This window comes from Lithobates pipiens, unplaced genomic scaffold, assembly GCF_037356315.1.
Source record: "Lithobates pipiens isolate NorthernLeopardFrog02 unplaced genomic scaffold, aLitPip1_a1.2 Scaffold_19, whole genome shotgun sequence".
Classification (NCBI taxonomy): Eukaryota; Metazoa; Chordata; class Amphibia; order Anura; family Ranidae; genus Lithobates; species Lithobates pipiens.
The window spans coordinates 110,545,673-110,561,960 of NW_027507764.1; positions in this window are offsets into that span (position 1 = coordinate 110,545,673).

Here is a 16,288-nt window from a genome sequence, read left to right on the forward strand (position 1 = left end):
GGGGTTAAACACTAGGGGGCGATCAAGTGTGTTCCCTCAGCGTGTTCTAACTGTAAGGGGGATGGGCTACCACTGACATGACAGAGATCACTTTTCATGCGCTCCCGCTATCCTGCTTTTGCGGACTGACGTAGGTCAGTTTGCAAAGGAGTGCCATTCTGCTGACGTATATCGGCGTGAGTTATGTTTTTTAATATTCAACTTCTCTATGCAGTTCGTTTTGCACAGAGAAGCCTCGATCCTCCTCTTCTGGGGCCCCTCAGCGGCGCTCCTGGCTCCTCCTCCACACGAGTGCCCCGTTGAAGAAGCGCTCACCCTTGTGTGTTCCCATGTCCTGCTGCTGCGTCCATTGACACAGACAGCAAGACTCGGCTCTGCCCCCGACTCCCGCATCATTGGATTTTATTGACAGCAGCAGGAGCCACTGGCTGCGCTGCTATCAATCTATCCAATCAGGACCCGAGACACCAGATAGAGCGAGTGTGCTCGTCCACGGAGCAGGAGCGATCAGGCTTAGGTAAGTAAAAGGGGGGCGCTGGGGGGCTGGTGGACTACAAAAGTAGGTTTTTCCTCCGTCACACTTTTTCGGATCGGAGTGGGTCGGATGTCAGCGGACATGTCACTACTGATATCCGACGCTCCATAGACCTCTAATGTGTTATTGTACATTAATGGAATTACGTTACACACCTTCATCTTTTTACTAAGCAAGTAAACATGTTCAAATGAATGTATTTTCTTTTCCAATAAATGTTATTGTTTTGAAAATGTACGAAATACAAAAACACTCATTTATACAAAACAATGGATAGTTAAAAAAAAAAAAAAGAAGTTGTTTTTTGCCTGTACAAATACGAATTGTAACTTTTATAGGTTATGAATTTGTGGTATCCACTAAATAATAGCAGTAATAACTAATGGGATAGATAGGTCCTTGGATATATGCTTGTGCTTTCTATTGGGTCTGTAGGCATTTTCCTTGCATCTCAGTGCACTTCCTATGTGGTTTAGTCACGTGTTTGAAATGAATAAACATGGTTTGGCCCCCGGCATGCAATTTCATTTCCTTGCCATGATTTTGCCTAATGCATCATAGATACATTAACATACAATTTTTGGATGCATTTGTATTTTTTTTATTTTTTATGAACATACTCAATTGTAAAGCAACTCGTAGAAAATGCAACACATATAAAAACTAATCATTAGAAGATATTCAGCGAAGTCAAATGCATTTGCATTAAAAACAGCATAAAGACTGCTTACATGCCATCCCGTGTATTCTGACACGTGACATTATTTATGTATAATATCACACATAAAATGCAATAGCGTGTAAAACTATTTCTCAAATGTCAGGTATGACCACCCCGATGTAGAGTAAGATGACAAATCTTTCCCACTTAAAACCTATACCGTCATTAATGAGTAAGTAGCAGTGGAAAAACAACCTATAGAAGAAACATTAAAACATAGAATGTGACAGCAAAAAAAAAAACCTACTCACTGAATGCGTGTTTTTTATGATTATTTGGTTGTTTTTTTTTTTTTTATTTGTAACCATTATTTCTATGCATAGATCTGTGTTTGTCCTAAGCATGTTTAAAGCATTGCGGCAATGTCTCTCCTGCCCAGTCTTTCCTGCTTGCTGTCTTCTCCAGCACTGTTAATCGTAAACACGTGTGACTCGGTTCACAACGAATGGATTTCCATACGAATTTGTTAGTATTTGTACATTCGGATCAATTCGAACATCCGAATAGCTGAAAGAACCAAAATACAAAAATTACGAAATTACGAATAAGCAAAATAACGAACACGTGAAAATACGAACTTACGAACGGACAAATTTACAAAAATACGAAACTCCAAAACAGTAAAAGAACGAAAATTGCATCTATAACAAATGATTTACATTTCATATTTTCAATCCTTTGTCTGTTTGTAATTTCGTATGCTTGTATTTTCATTCATGTGTTCGTAATATTGTTTCTTCGTCTGTTTGTAATTTCGTTTGTTTGCGTTCTCGAATTGTTCTTTTGAAATGTAAGTGTATCTTAATATGTATGTTCGTAATTTCGTGTTCTCGAGTCGTTCTTTTGTATGGACAGTGTATTAGTGAGTGATGTATCTTACTTAATATCTTTAGCCAATCAGCTTATCCCTTTTGTGTCACACTGCATTCCTGAATCTTTTTAGATTCAGTTGAGGAGGAGACTGAGTTGGGTCTCGTGACTGAGGGAGTGGACTGGAGTGGACAGAACTTATTATAAAAGCAAGCATAGGATTATTATTCTTTATTTCATACGAAAGTACGAATCAACGAAAAAGGCAAAAGTAACAATTACTAAATTAAGAGTAGTGTACCGAATAAACGAAAATTATTATCGAAAAAAATTATGAATTTCGAATCAAAGAAAATTAGATGTAATTCCGAATCATTTCGTATCAACAAATATATAACTGTTAAGAAAATACAAACGAGTCAGAATATGTCGAAGTCAGTCGAAGTCTTGACGACGTAACGCATAGGAACCCGGAAGTGACGTCCATATCCGGTCTGCTGCTGTGTTATTGTGCATTTCCCTAACTTCGTTTGTGAGTAGTATTTATATCTTTTAATAAACACTATACGTTTTTAAATACTACACTATGGCAGTCCTCTTTGGTTTATCCTTTTGAGTGTACCATTTACCACACATGAGGAAGTTGGAGGAGTCTCTAAGAACTTGCTGCACAGCCATCCCCGTGATCATCCCTGGTTACCTGGTTGCCCTGTATTAATTCCGCTGTTTACCTTACAGCGGTGAGGTAATTGCATAATATTAGCATCACTTGCACGGATCATCACAGAAGGATTGTTGGCTCAGCACGTTGCACTTTAATTTAGTGTGTTTATCGAGTTACACTATCTGATCATGTATGGGACACTTTAATGTGCTTCACTGCGATCACGTAGATTTAGTTCTGTTTTATCGTTTTATATTATCATCTGTCACTCCTTGCTATAATTTTTTGTACTTAATTAGTCACTTTTACACTATATCCCTGTTTATGCATTCTGGTGTTTGTAGCATAATATATGCACTGAGTCACTTTGTGAGCTATTTTAATATATTGTATAAATATTATACACTGAGTCACCTTTAGATGCATTAACGCACGTTTGCACTTTCAAAAATAATTTTATATTTGCACTTTATTCAAATTTTGCCTATTTTTAGGGTTATTTTATTTATTCACTATTGTCTCATATTTACGGTTGTAAATTAGCGCATCACACCCTTATCCTGTTTTAGAGTCAGAATATGAAACCTCACGTCTTATGAAATCACAAATCCCTAGACTAAAGGAATTTCCGAATCATTTTGTATCAACAAAAATAAAACTGTTACGAAAATACGAACTCGCGTCTTTTGAAATTACGAATCGTTACGAATCAACGGAAACATAAAGAAACGAAACGAAAAGAAACAAGAAACAAACTTTTTTGCTGTGCACGTCTAGTTAATCGGCTTGCACATGCGCAGCTCAGCTTACAATGCTGGCCAGTCTCTGTGAAATGACATCCTTCTGAGCATGCGCAGGAATTATTTCATACCACGCCAGCCAATGAAGATGGCTGATGACTGGCACTCAGCTATAGATGCCATCGATGGTGAGGGACCATTGGAAAGGTGAGTATTAACTCCTTTAGTTCCGCTTCAAGACTGTACATATGAAGTTCCCTAATGTCTCCTGATGTTTTATCTCCCAAACCTTTCACCATTTTTTGCTGCCTGTCTCCGGCCTACTTCTATCTTATCAATCTTATCTTATCTTTTTGTAAGTGAGGTCTCCAGAACAGACAAAACACTTTAAATAAGGTTTAACTAAAGATGTATATAGAGAAATCAAGACCTTTGTCCACCTGCTGGCGAACTCTCTAACTTAAGATCTAAATTGAGGATCAGGACCTCCTTTCTTTGGAAGTTGACCCCCCCTAGTGATAACTAAAGATCTGTATAGAGGAATCATGACCTCCTGCCTCTTGCAGGTGATCCTCCAGTGATAACAAAAGATCTATATTGAGGAATCATGCCCTTCTTCCTCCTGCTGGCGATCCCACTTCAACAACTAAAGATCTATATAGGAGTTCAGGACCTCCTTCCTTGAGCTGGTGATCCCTCTAGTAATAAATAAAAATCTACATAGAGAAATTAGGTCCTCCTTCCTCCTGCTGGCGATCCCACTAGTAACACATAAAGATCTATTTGGGGGAATCAGGACCTCGTTTCTTGTGCTGTGATCCCTCTAGTGACGCACTACAGAATTCTATTTCCTTTCCCCACTTGCAGTCACACTATTTGTTCATTTTACAATCATGTGAAATATGCAAGCACCCCTTAAATCTCTATCCTCTGTAGTTTTGATAAACTCACAGAATACTGTACTGCAGGAGTGTTAATTTGCATTCAGGAACATTGAACTGCGGTTTCCACTGCTTTGATGACTCTTCCAGCAATGCCAAATTATGTCCCATGTTACAAACACCACCAGGAATAGAAACCCTATTGCACACTTATGCGTTGTCAACAAAAAGACAAACTTTTCTCACCAAACATTCAGCTTTATCACTTTTATTTTATTCTGTGTAGAATAAGCATTACATATTAGGGCCCCATACTCCTTTGCACATGGGCACTGCAGATAAAATGAATCATGCCTACTTTTTCATTACATTGTAACTAGGGATGGGTGAACTGAGCAAAGTTCAATTTCAATTTCTTGCACGTGGTAGAAACATTGCAAACCCCAAACATATTATCAAAACCCACTGAAGTCTACAGGAGAGAGATCTTGTTTATTTTCTACCCTTTGCTTAAAAAGGGCATGGTAGCTGGGAACTGCCATGGGGGACGTGTACCAATGCAAAAAGATTAAAACAAATATTGTTCAGCAGGAAGCAGATCTTTAAATGATTGGTTGCAAGAGGTTACTGCACATTATTACCGCTCAGTAATTGTTTGCTAGAGGTTACTGTGCATCATTACCACTTACTTATTGGTTGATAGAGGTTACTGTGCATAATCTCCACTTACTTATTGGTTGCTAGAGGTTACTGTGCACCATTACCACTTACTTATTGGCTACTAGAGGTCACAGCACATCAATGGCTCACTGATTGGTTACTGAAAGTTACAGCACATCATCTTCTCACTGCCTTCACACTGCCAATAGACAGACAGAGAGATAGACAGACAGAGCCCAATAGGAGCAGTATCCCTGAGGACAGGCTGCCATATAGCAGTGTGGAGGGGTGAACTATGTACAGAGTGCAGGGTTAAAGGGTATGCTATTTACAGAGTGCAGGATTGAGGGTTGAGCTATGCACGGAGTGTAGGATTTGAGAGGTGAGCTATGTACCCGTAGTTGCAGATTCCGTGCATGGCTGGCCCTTGTTGCAGATTCCAAAGGTATACTTCTTGTTTGATCATGTTGATGTGTAAAAATAATCTGAATGCTAGTGACATTCATTCATTATAAATCAGCTAATGAACTTACAGAGTTCTAATATTGAGAGTGGCAGGGTCAGCATCCCTTTAGAAATGATTAACCCTTTAGGAGCAGCTCACCAAAATTGACATTTTTGTTGCAGAGGGTGCCTAATATCTGACTTGAACCTCGTACACACAATCGGATTGCTGGCCAACAAACCATGGACATTTGTCCAAAGGGCGTTAGCCCAAACTTTTCTTGCATACAAATGGAAAGGAATTGTCGGCCAACAAATACGAACGTAGTGGCGTACTACGTTGTTTTTCAGCTCTTTAGCACCACCCTTTGGGCTCCTTCTGCTAATTTCGTGTTAGTAGAAGTTTGGTGAGTGTTGATTCCCACTTTTCATTTTGCGCTTTTCATTTCGCTCTTTTCAGTTAGTTTCTAAATGGCTGTTGGTCAAAAAAGCCATGTTGCGTTATCGGAGGAGATAACATGTTATTTATAATTGGCCTTGGAGTTACTGCTTTGACATTATTTTTTTGGTTGAATAATGATTTGATTTGGTATATTTTCTATATTTTTGGATGCATAGAATGCACTTTTTGGTTAAGTTCTATTGGCAGATCAAATTTTTATTCTTATATGTTTTTTTAATGCACAATAAAAAAAATTGGGGAGACTAATACTATGTGTTTTACTTCAAATGACAGTTTGGAAGTAGGCAGTTACATAAAAAAAAAAATACAATGTAAAATTGACAAGGGACACCAACATAGTTGTATCTTTGATCTTAAAAACGATGGTGTTGTGGTAACTTGCCCAAATAAAAAAAAAAAAAAAAAAAAAAAAAAAGCATAATAATATTATTCTTGATATCACTAGAAAAAAAAGCCTTTGAAAATTTGTTTGCAATAACTTAATCAGCACCACCAGCAAAGCAGCTTCATTATTATCCCATTAAAGAAGAAGAGAATGTGCGCTGCATTTCGAGATTTCATAATTTGCCACGTCACAAATGTTAATTCTCCATTACGAATGCTAGTTTACAAAACCGGCCGCTTCTGGCTCATCCTTGCTTCGGAGCATGAATGTTTGTTCTTTGGACTTTTGTCCGACAGACTTGTGTACACACGCTCTGAAAATCCGACAACAGATATTTGTCCACAGAAAATTTTAAAACCTGCAATCCAACATTTGTCCGCGGAAAATCCGACAACAGTTGTCCGATGGAGCATACAAACAGTTGGATTTTCCGCCAACAGCTTGTCATCAGATGTTTCCCGTCGGAAAATCCAATTGCGTGTACGAGGCTTTAGTGTAGATTTCTGCGAAAATCAGTGAGCCAATCACAAGCAGGAAAAGACATTTCTGGGAGCTCTACATACACCAACTGTCTACAGAACACTTCCAGGCTGCTGTATTGCATTTAATTTTACAGAAAATGATAGCTCTGCAGATTGAAAAGGAAAGAACATTTTTGATAACATTAAATTACAAAAACGTCTTGTGTCATAATTGTGTATGCTGCATTATTTTTTTATTTTATATTATTATACTGTATATGCTATATTATTTGCATTATGTTTTTCCCATGAACATAGTGTTACTTGTTAAGGCTTTTTCAGATTTTAGTGATTGAGTTGGATTTGATTGATTGGGTTGTGTACTGCTAAATGTCCTAACATTTTTCGTTGGTGACTAGTCTATGTATCCTTGTGAATAAGCTCCTTTTATCCTAAAAAACAAAGAATTTCTATCATTTAATAGGACTCCACTGTGTTCATTCCGGTTATTAAATACAGCAAGCAGCATGAATCTAACAATACAGAGCTAAACTGTACAAACAACCCCAGTGACATGTATACATAGGATCATCTCCCAATTACAGAGTTTGTGGAAATAAACAGTTTACTCAATAGAAAATCTATTACTGGCAGCCAGTGTGTTCCTCACCAGTGATGTCCAGTTTATCCCCATCCCCTGAAGACTGCTATCATCTTACAGAACAACAGTAATTAAAGGGACTTCTCTGAGCACTGAGTCTGACCTAAGACACTTCTCAAAAATGAAATGTGATTATTGACAGCACTCCCTTTATCCACATTCTTATGGGTCACTTACCAAGAGCTGATGTTTAGGAGTGTGTTTGTGTTAAACCATGTGGATTAATTTGAGGTTAAACTAACACTGATTGTTAGCCATTTACCCTGCTATTAATCTGCTTACATATGGAGATAGAGACCCTGACATCACAGCTTGTTACATAGGATGTGGACATTTTAAACATTTATCTTGCTATAGTTGTAAGTTTGTACTAAAGGACCACTAAACATACTGTAAATGACACATTGTTTTATGATTTAAGGTTTTGAATAATGTTTATGCATTATACGTTTCTGACAATGCAGTGGATGCTAATTGAATATATGGAATCTAGGTCCTAAATTCATAATTTATTGGTTTGTATAAAGCTAGCCACTGTTGTGAGTAATATGACCAGCCTTTTCATTTAAATGAATGATCAATGCCATTATTAAATGTAAAGGCACTAACTTTAGTAAAACCTGAGCAGGAACAGAAGGTAGATCAATGTCTTGGGTCAGATGGGCCACGCAGGAGGGTGCTGGTGTGCGTGGTGATACCACATGAGCAGGTGACAGCACTGAGCATTGTTACATAGTTAGTTAGGATGAAAAAAGACACAAGTCCATCTAGTTCAACCAATTTAAAAAAATCATACAATCCCATATACACAATTCTTTACCCACAGTTGATCCAGAGGAAGACGAAAAACCTAACCAAAGCATGATCCAATTTGCTACAGCAGAGGAACAATTTCCTTCCTGATCCCCCGAGAGGCAATCAGATATTCCACCGGATCAACTTTACCTATAAATACATTCTGGTGGCATTCTGTAGAACAGCGTTTCTCAGTCAAGTCACCCTTTAAAATTATGCACACTCTTGAGGCACTCCATACCAAAACGTACAAAATGTAACTAATAGTTTTTGATAGCACAGCAACATCCAAACCTGCAGAACACCCAATGTTAGAGGTGACTTACTCTTCCAAGTACATCTTTGCACACTAGTACTGACTAGTATTCCAAGGTGTCTCTTCTCCCTCAGTTTCTCTCCCTCACTCCGCTAACATGACCTCAATGATTATGGAGGGGGGCAAACAAGGATGCAGTTCAGGCACTCTACATCCCCCTTATCATTAATGACATTATTGGCTGTTAAGACGCTGGTGGCTGGAACATTGAATTGGTGCACAATGAAAACCTTTGTATTACTAAACTTCATCCACCTACTGGCTTGTGTACAATTTTTGGGTAATTTTTAGGCATTTTGCCTAAGCACCCCTGAAGAAGCCTGAAGGCACCCTGGTTGAAAAAGGCTGATGTGGATCTTCCATTTTGAGGCCAGAAAAATGAGGTTTCGCCTAGAGTGTCAAAAATCCTTGCACCAGCCCTGTAGGGACAGAGTACACATTGGCTAGGGAAACTTAGGTCAGATGCAGGGAAATGTTCATGACAGATAGGAATAGTGGAGAGATGGTCCAGCATACCACTGGAGAGTGCTGCAAGCTTAGGAAAGCGTCTACTTCCAGCCTGCATCTGGTTTAGCACATATGCACACCCCATATCACCAACACAGTATCCTATCCTGTTGCCAATTAGGGTCCTTTTTAACCCCTTCATGCCTAAGCCTTTTTCTGACATTTGTTGCTTACAAGTTAAAATCTGTAGTTTTTGCTGGAAAATTACTTAGAATCCCCAACATTTTATATATATATATATATATATATATATATATATATATATATATATATATATATATATATATATACACACTTATATTTAGCAGAGACCCTAGAGAATAAAATAACGCTCATTGCAATATTTTAAGTCACACTGTATTTGCACAGTGGTCTTTCAAATGCATTTTTTTTTGGAAGAAATGCACTATTATGAATAATAAAAACAAAACAAAAAAAACAGTAAAGTTAGCCCAATTGTTTTGTATAATGTGAAGGATGAGGTTACGCAAGTAAAGAAATACCTAACATGCCATGCTTTCAAATTGTGCACACTCGTGGAATGGCGACAATCTACGGTGCTTAAAAATCTCTATAGGCAATGTTTTAAAAATATCTACAAGTTATCAGTTTAGAGATACAGAGGACATCTTGTGCTAGAATTATTGCTCTCACTCTAACGATATCTCACAAATGTGGTTTGAATACTGTTTACATTTGCGGTGAGGCTTACGTTTGCGAGCATGGAGGGATGGGATGCTTACATTTAAAAAATGTTTTCTTATTTATTTTATTTTTTTATTTTTACACTGTCCCTTTTAAAAAAAAAATCTGATCATTTTTATTGCTGTCACAAGGAATGGAAACATTATTATTATTTATTTTATTTTTTTATTTTCACACTGTCTCTTAAAAAAAAAAATTCTGATCACTTTTATTGCTGTCACAAGGAATGTAAACATTTCTAGATCTGAAACTCGATTGAAGCCGATTGCGAATTAGCCAGCCGGCGGACATCCGCTGGTTGGTCGATTGGGCCTCCCGGTGGGACGGGAGAGCCCGGCAAGCTGCGGAAGGGGAAGTCCCCTCCAACTGCTTGTGATAACAGCCGAACTTCTGCTTATCCGTATCAGTTGTCATCACGAAAAACGTTACCAGGGTGCATGCATCACTCCAGTACAACCCCTTCAAGCCAAAGACTGCATATTTGCATTACGTTGGCATGAAGGGCACTCCACTAGTATGCTGCTACCTGAAAATTCTGCATTTTTATACTGCCTTTCTACAGAACTGTAAAAGTCTGTTGTGACCTATACGTGTACTCTGGGCTTATAAACAGAATTATTGTACTTTTTACCATTCATTACAGAAACAAGAAAATTCCTAGAAGATTTTGTCTCGCCTGGTCCTTTTAAATTACTGCAACCCAGTTAGCCCCTCCCACAGCTTTTGTACAAAAATGCATGCTTGTTCCTTTAGAAAGAAGGAGCTTTCTGTTGACAATGCTGCTGCCGATTCTACCTTGTAGGAAAGCAATTAAAATTGGTTGGGAAAAAAAAATGCTTGTCCATCCACCTCCCCACCTAATTAGGCCCAGAGGGTGCCAGGGTGCCAGGGAAGGCTTATAAATGCTCCCTGACTATACACAGCTCCATCAGATGAACATTCTCTGTTGTCCACGGCATGGCTACCTATGGATGTTTCCATACAGGTTTCAACAAAGTAGACCTGTATGAAGAAAACATTGTAGGCTTCCCTTGTCGACCTTTTCTACAGGAAATGATTGCTGCCTGGTTGTAATACAGACAGCAGATGTTCAATACATTTTTGAAGATACCGACCCAGAAGGAACATGCACATTAGGAATTCTGAGTTGCTGCAAGCTTGTTCCAGGTCTTGGGCGTGTGTAGGAGGTGTACCAGTTGTGCCCGGGCACACCCTAATCATTACCTGAGGTGCCGATTCCCCCTACTGCCTTGGCTTCCCCCATGTTGCCCCTCACCCCAGTGCTGATGGCTTTCCTCCTCTCCTCACAGCTGCAGCGGCAAAAGGTTTCAGGAGGGAAAGCGGGGGAAGGGACTAGTAAATATGTCATTTACCGGCCCCTTCTTTTTCCAAATGAACACAGTGAACACACTCAATCACTGTGTTCATTCCTAACTGAAGCACAGTACTGTGTTTACCATGCTTCAGTTTGTGAATGAACAGGAAGCCACTTAGCACAGAACACTTCCCATTCACTTTTCATTCATGCAGCTGAGGCTGCAGAGAAAGGCATGTGTGTTTGAGCTTTGGGGTGCACATCCTAATGCAATAGGCTATGCACACCTATGTTCCAGGTTTATGACTCAGCAGGCATTGAAGCCATACACGGCAAAACAAAACTCATTTAGAAAGGCAGTTTAAGCTACATATTAGCATCAGTACAGGCTTCCTTTAAGGGAATATACATCGATCAGCCATAACTTTATGACCACTGACTAGCTAAGTGAATAACATTGTTTACCTCGTTAACCTCCTTGACGGTATTCCCGAGTGTGGCTCGGGGTGGATTTTCAGCACCAAAAGCGGTAACCCCAAGCCACACTCGGGATCACATCGCAGGATCCAGGTACAGCTCACTTACCTTGTCCCGAGGATCCTGCAATGTCCTCCCCACTCTGTGTGCGAGCCGTCCACTTGATTCATCACAGAGCCGAGCTACATTCCCTGCAAGCATTGTGACGCACTGGGACAGAGAACGGCTCCATATTAAAAAATTAAAAAACACAATACATATAATGTATACTGTAATCTTACAGATTACATTACTGTATCAATTTATTTCACATCCCTTTTGTCCCTAGTGGTTTCTTCGGTGCCCTGCATGCAGTTTTATATTATAAATACTGTTCTTTCTGCCTGTAAACTGGAGATTGTCCATAGTAACCAAAACTGTCCCTTTACATCAAAAGTGGTTTAAGACCCCTTTCACACTGGGTCGTTTTTTAGGCGCTATTGCGATAAAAATAGCGCCTGCAAACCGACCTGGAACAGCTGCTGCTGTCTCTCCAATGTGAAAGCCCCGAGGGCATTCACACTGGAGTGGTGTGCTAGCAGGACGGTAAAAAAGTCCTGCTAGCAGCATCTTTGGAGTGGTGAAGGAGCAGTGTATACACCGCTCCTTCACTGCTCCTGCCCATTGAAAACAATGGGGCAGCGCAGCTATACCGCCGGGAAAGCAGCGCTGCAGCAGCGCTTTGCGGTGGTTTTAACCCTTTCACGGCCGTTAGCGGGGGGGGGGGGGTTAAAACCACCCCCCGCTAGCGGCGGAATACCACTGCTAAAATGACGGTAAAACGGTGCTAAAAATAACGCCATTTTACCACAGACGCCGTTCCCGCCCCAGTGTGAAAGGGGCCTTAGACCAGATAGAAAACAGCGATAATAAATTAGAATCACTTGCAGAATTGAGCGATAGTGATTAGTGGGGAAACTCGTCATCAAACACTGAAAGTAATGACAGCGACAATTCTGCAACTGAGCAGATTTCAATGTTTTTTATTTGATTACATTATTTAATCATTTTTATTATTATTATATTATTATTTGTTATAATTATTTATAGTTATTTATTATATTATAATTTATGATTTTGTGTTTCAAACTTTATCATACCCGGGATGTCTACTAGACTCTTGTTTGGACAGATTTATGTGAGTTATTCCTAAGAATTACAGGCCTACAATATAAAATGCCAAATTTCCATGCAAAATAATTGTACCACTTTCAGCATCAGAAATCTGAAATAATCATACTGCCAGGGAGGTTAAATGTCATCTGAAAGTTGATGGGATATATTAGGTAGCAAGTAAACATGTTGTCCATGAAGTTGATGTGTTGAAAGCAGAAAAAAATGGGCATTGCAGTTTATTGTGTATGGGTCTGTGAAGCCACAGAGCGGTCAGGGTGCTCATGCTAAGTGGTGTCTACAGCCAAAAGTAGGGAGGAGTCGGTGACGTATGACGCGACGTGTGCTGGGGAGCAGAGGCCATCTTTTGGGTTTCAAATGCTAGACGTATCTTCTTTTTCGCATTAAATTAAGAAGGTGTGGGATATCTACACTATGCAGTGCCTTCTTTTCTCTACCGGGTTATTACATTGGTGGATGAGCTGGTCTATCTAACCCCATATTGGTGAGGATATGTCTGTGGAAGTGATCCAGGCTTACTGATATCTACCCAGAGGAGCTGTTGCCTATCATCCCCCATACTGCTGAGGAGCAATTAGTGGATAATTATCTATGCTTGTCCCATCTACCTTAGGGTAAGAGTCAGTGTGTTTGTAGTGATGGTGGCGGTGTCAGTTCAAGTGGATTTCACTAGTTCTCTTACTACTACTTCATATCTTTACGAACGCTCTTGATGATGTTTAATTTCAGCAATGAAAAATTTTATTTGTGCTGCACCTCTTTTTATATTGACTAATTTGCTTACCTCGCATATTGTGTCAGCTGCTTTTTTATTTGATTATATATAACGTGTTTATTGTTTGTATTCTATATGATCCCAGCGCAACAAAATTGTGTCTTTTTAATCCACAACCAAAAGTGCCTACAGTGAGCATTAAAACTAGAACATGGAGTAATGGAAGAAGGTGGCCTCGTCTGATGAATCACATTTTCTTTTACATCATATGGATGGTCAGGTGCATGTGCATTGTTTATCTGGGGAAGAGATGGCACCACATTCATAATGGGGAGAAGCAATGGTGCTTTGGGCAATGTTCTGCTGGGAAAACTCGGTCCTGCATTTTATGTGGATGTTACTTTGACCAGCACCATTTACCTAAACATTGTTGGTGACCAGTGGCGTAACTAGAACCTTCAGGGCCCCGATGCAAGAAACCATGAAGGGCCCCCCTGAACCCCAGCCAGGGCCCTTCCCTCCGAGTCCGGCGGTGGAACTCCAGGGTGTGGTCACAGGTATGACCTTTGTGAGCCCCATAGTTCCACCACTGGTATCAGTAGTTTTTTTTTATTATTTTCTTTTTAATTTTTAGGTGCCCCATTGGGGGACTGTCCCTGTCTGGCTGGGGAGAACAGACATCAGACTGAGTGGCAATGCATGGAACAGGGGAGGGGTACTCTGAGGAGCCAGCTAAGGACACAGGTCATGCAGGGAATGCACAACTAAAGAGCAGCCAGTGCGATAGTCGAGCATGGAGCTCTGCTAGTCACCCTCCACCTCCAGCCACCCATGTGCATGGTGCACTGGTACCCCTAGCTGCCTATGCTGCTGCTGGCCATATGTAGAGGGGGCTGCATGGGCCCTCTGCATCACAGGGCCCGGTTGCGGTTGCAACTGCTGCACCCCCTATAGTTACGCCCCTGTTGGTGACCAAGTTCACTCCTTCATGGAATCGGTATTCCCTTATGGCAGTGGCCTCTTTCACCAGGATAATGTGCCCTGCCAAACTGAAAAATGGTTCAAGAATGGTTTGAGGAACATAACAAGGAGTTTGACACATTGACTTGACCTCCAAATTCTCCAGATCTCAGTCCAATCGGGCATATGTGGGATATGTTTGAAATACAAGTCTAGTCCATGGAAGCCCCACGTTGCCACTTACAGGACTGCTACTGAAGAGTTGGTGCCAGATATAACAGTATAGCTTTACAAGTCTAGTGGTGTCCATGCCGTTACACGTCAGGGCTATTTTGGTAGCAAAATGATGGGGACTTACTCAATATTAGGTGGCTGATCAGTATATACCTTACCTTTTTCCTTGGTGACTAGTTGATGCATCCTTGTAAATAAGCTCCCTTTACCTGCACATTAAAAAAAAAAAGAAATCATTTGCATGTTGCACAATATTTGCATAGTTATTTATCAAATGCATGTTTTCAGGAAAAAAAGTGCACTAAAATGAATTTTAGTGAAAACAAACCCATTATTATACAACATTTTTTGGTAAAATATAAAAGATGAGGTTGCATCGAGAAGTATTAGATGCCAAAAATGTCGAGTCTTAAAACTACACACACTTGGGGAATGACAAAAAAACATGATACCCCAAATTCTCCATAGAGGTTTAGAGGTTGCTCAACCTTTTGAAGAGCTAGGGCCACTTAAGTGATTTGGTAACCTGTCGTAGGCCACAATGAACTATAGAATTTTATGGCCCCCCCAAACTGCATATGTAAACAAACGCTTAGCCCTTGTACACACGGTCAGAGATTCCGACAACCAAATCCGTCGGATTTTGTCTGACGGATTCTGTCCAAAACTGTTGCATACACACGGTCGGACAAAGTTGTCGGAAAATCCGACGTGATGACGTCGTTTACGACGGGACTACGTTCACGCTAGTAGCCAATAGCTTTGGTGTAGGAATTTGATCTGAGCGTGCGTGGCACTTTGTCCGATTGGAATTCTCTACACATGATCGGAGTATGTCCGATCGGAGCATTTTGTCGGAAAATTGTACCAACAAGTGGGAAAACTTGGTCCGTCGGATACTCCGATGGAAACAGTCCGATGTAGACCACACACAGTCGGAATATCTGACAAAACGGTCCGATCGGACACATTCCGTCGGAATCTCTGACCGTGTGTACAAGGGCTTACTGTCCTGAACCCACTATAAGCCCTTGTACACACGGTCGGAGATTCCGACGGAATGTGTCTGATTGGACCGTTTTGTTGGATATTCCGACTGTGTGTGGTCTACATCAGACTGTTTCCATGATAGAGTGATCTGACACCAGCATCGTGATAGAGAGCACTGACATCAGCAACGTGACATAAAGCACTGACACCAGCACTGTGATATACAGCACTGACACCAGCACCGTGATAGAGAGCACTGACATCAGCAGCGTGACATAAAGCACTCACACCAGCACCGTGATATACAGCACTGACACCAGCACCGTGATATACAGCACTGACACCTGCACCGTAAGCAGCCCCAGGAGGAAGTCAGCATAGCACAGGGATGGTGGGAGCCCCTCCTAATGAGCATAGCACAGGGATGGTGGGAGCCCCTTATAATGAGCATAGCACAGGGATGGTGGGAGCCCCTCATAATATGCACAGCAGAGGTACAGCCCCAGGAGGAAGTCAGCACAGCACAGGGATGGTGGGAGCCCCTCATAATAAGCAGCCCCAGGAGGATGTCAGCATAGCACAGGGATGGTGGGAGCCCCTCATAATAAGCAGCCCCAGGAGGAAGTCAGCACAGCACAGGGACGGTGGGAGCCCCTCATAATAAGCAGCCCCGGGA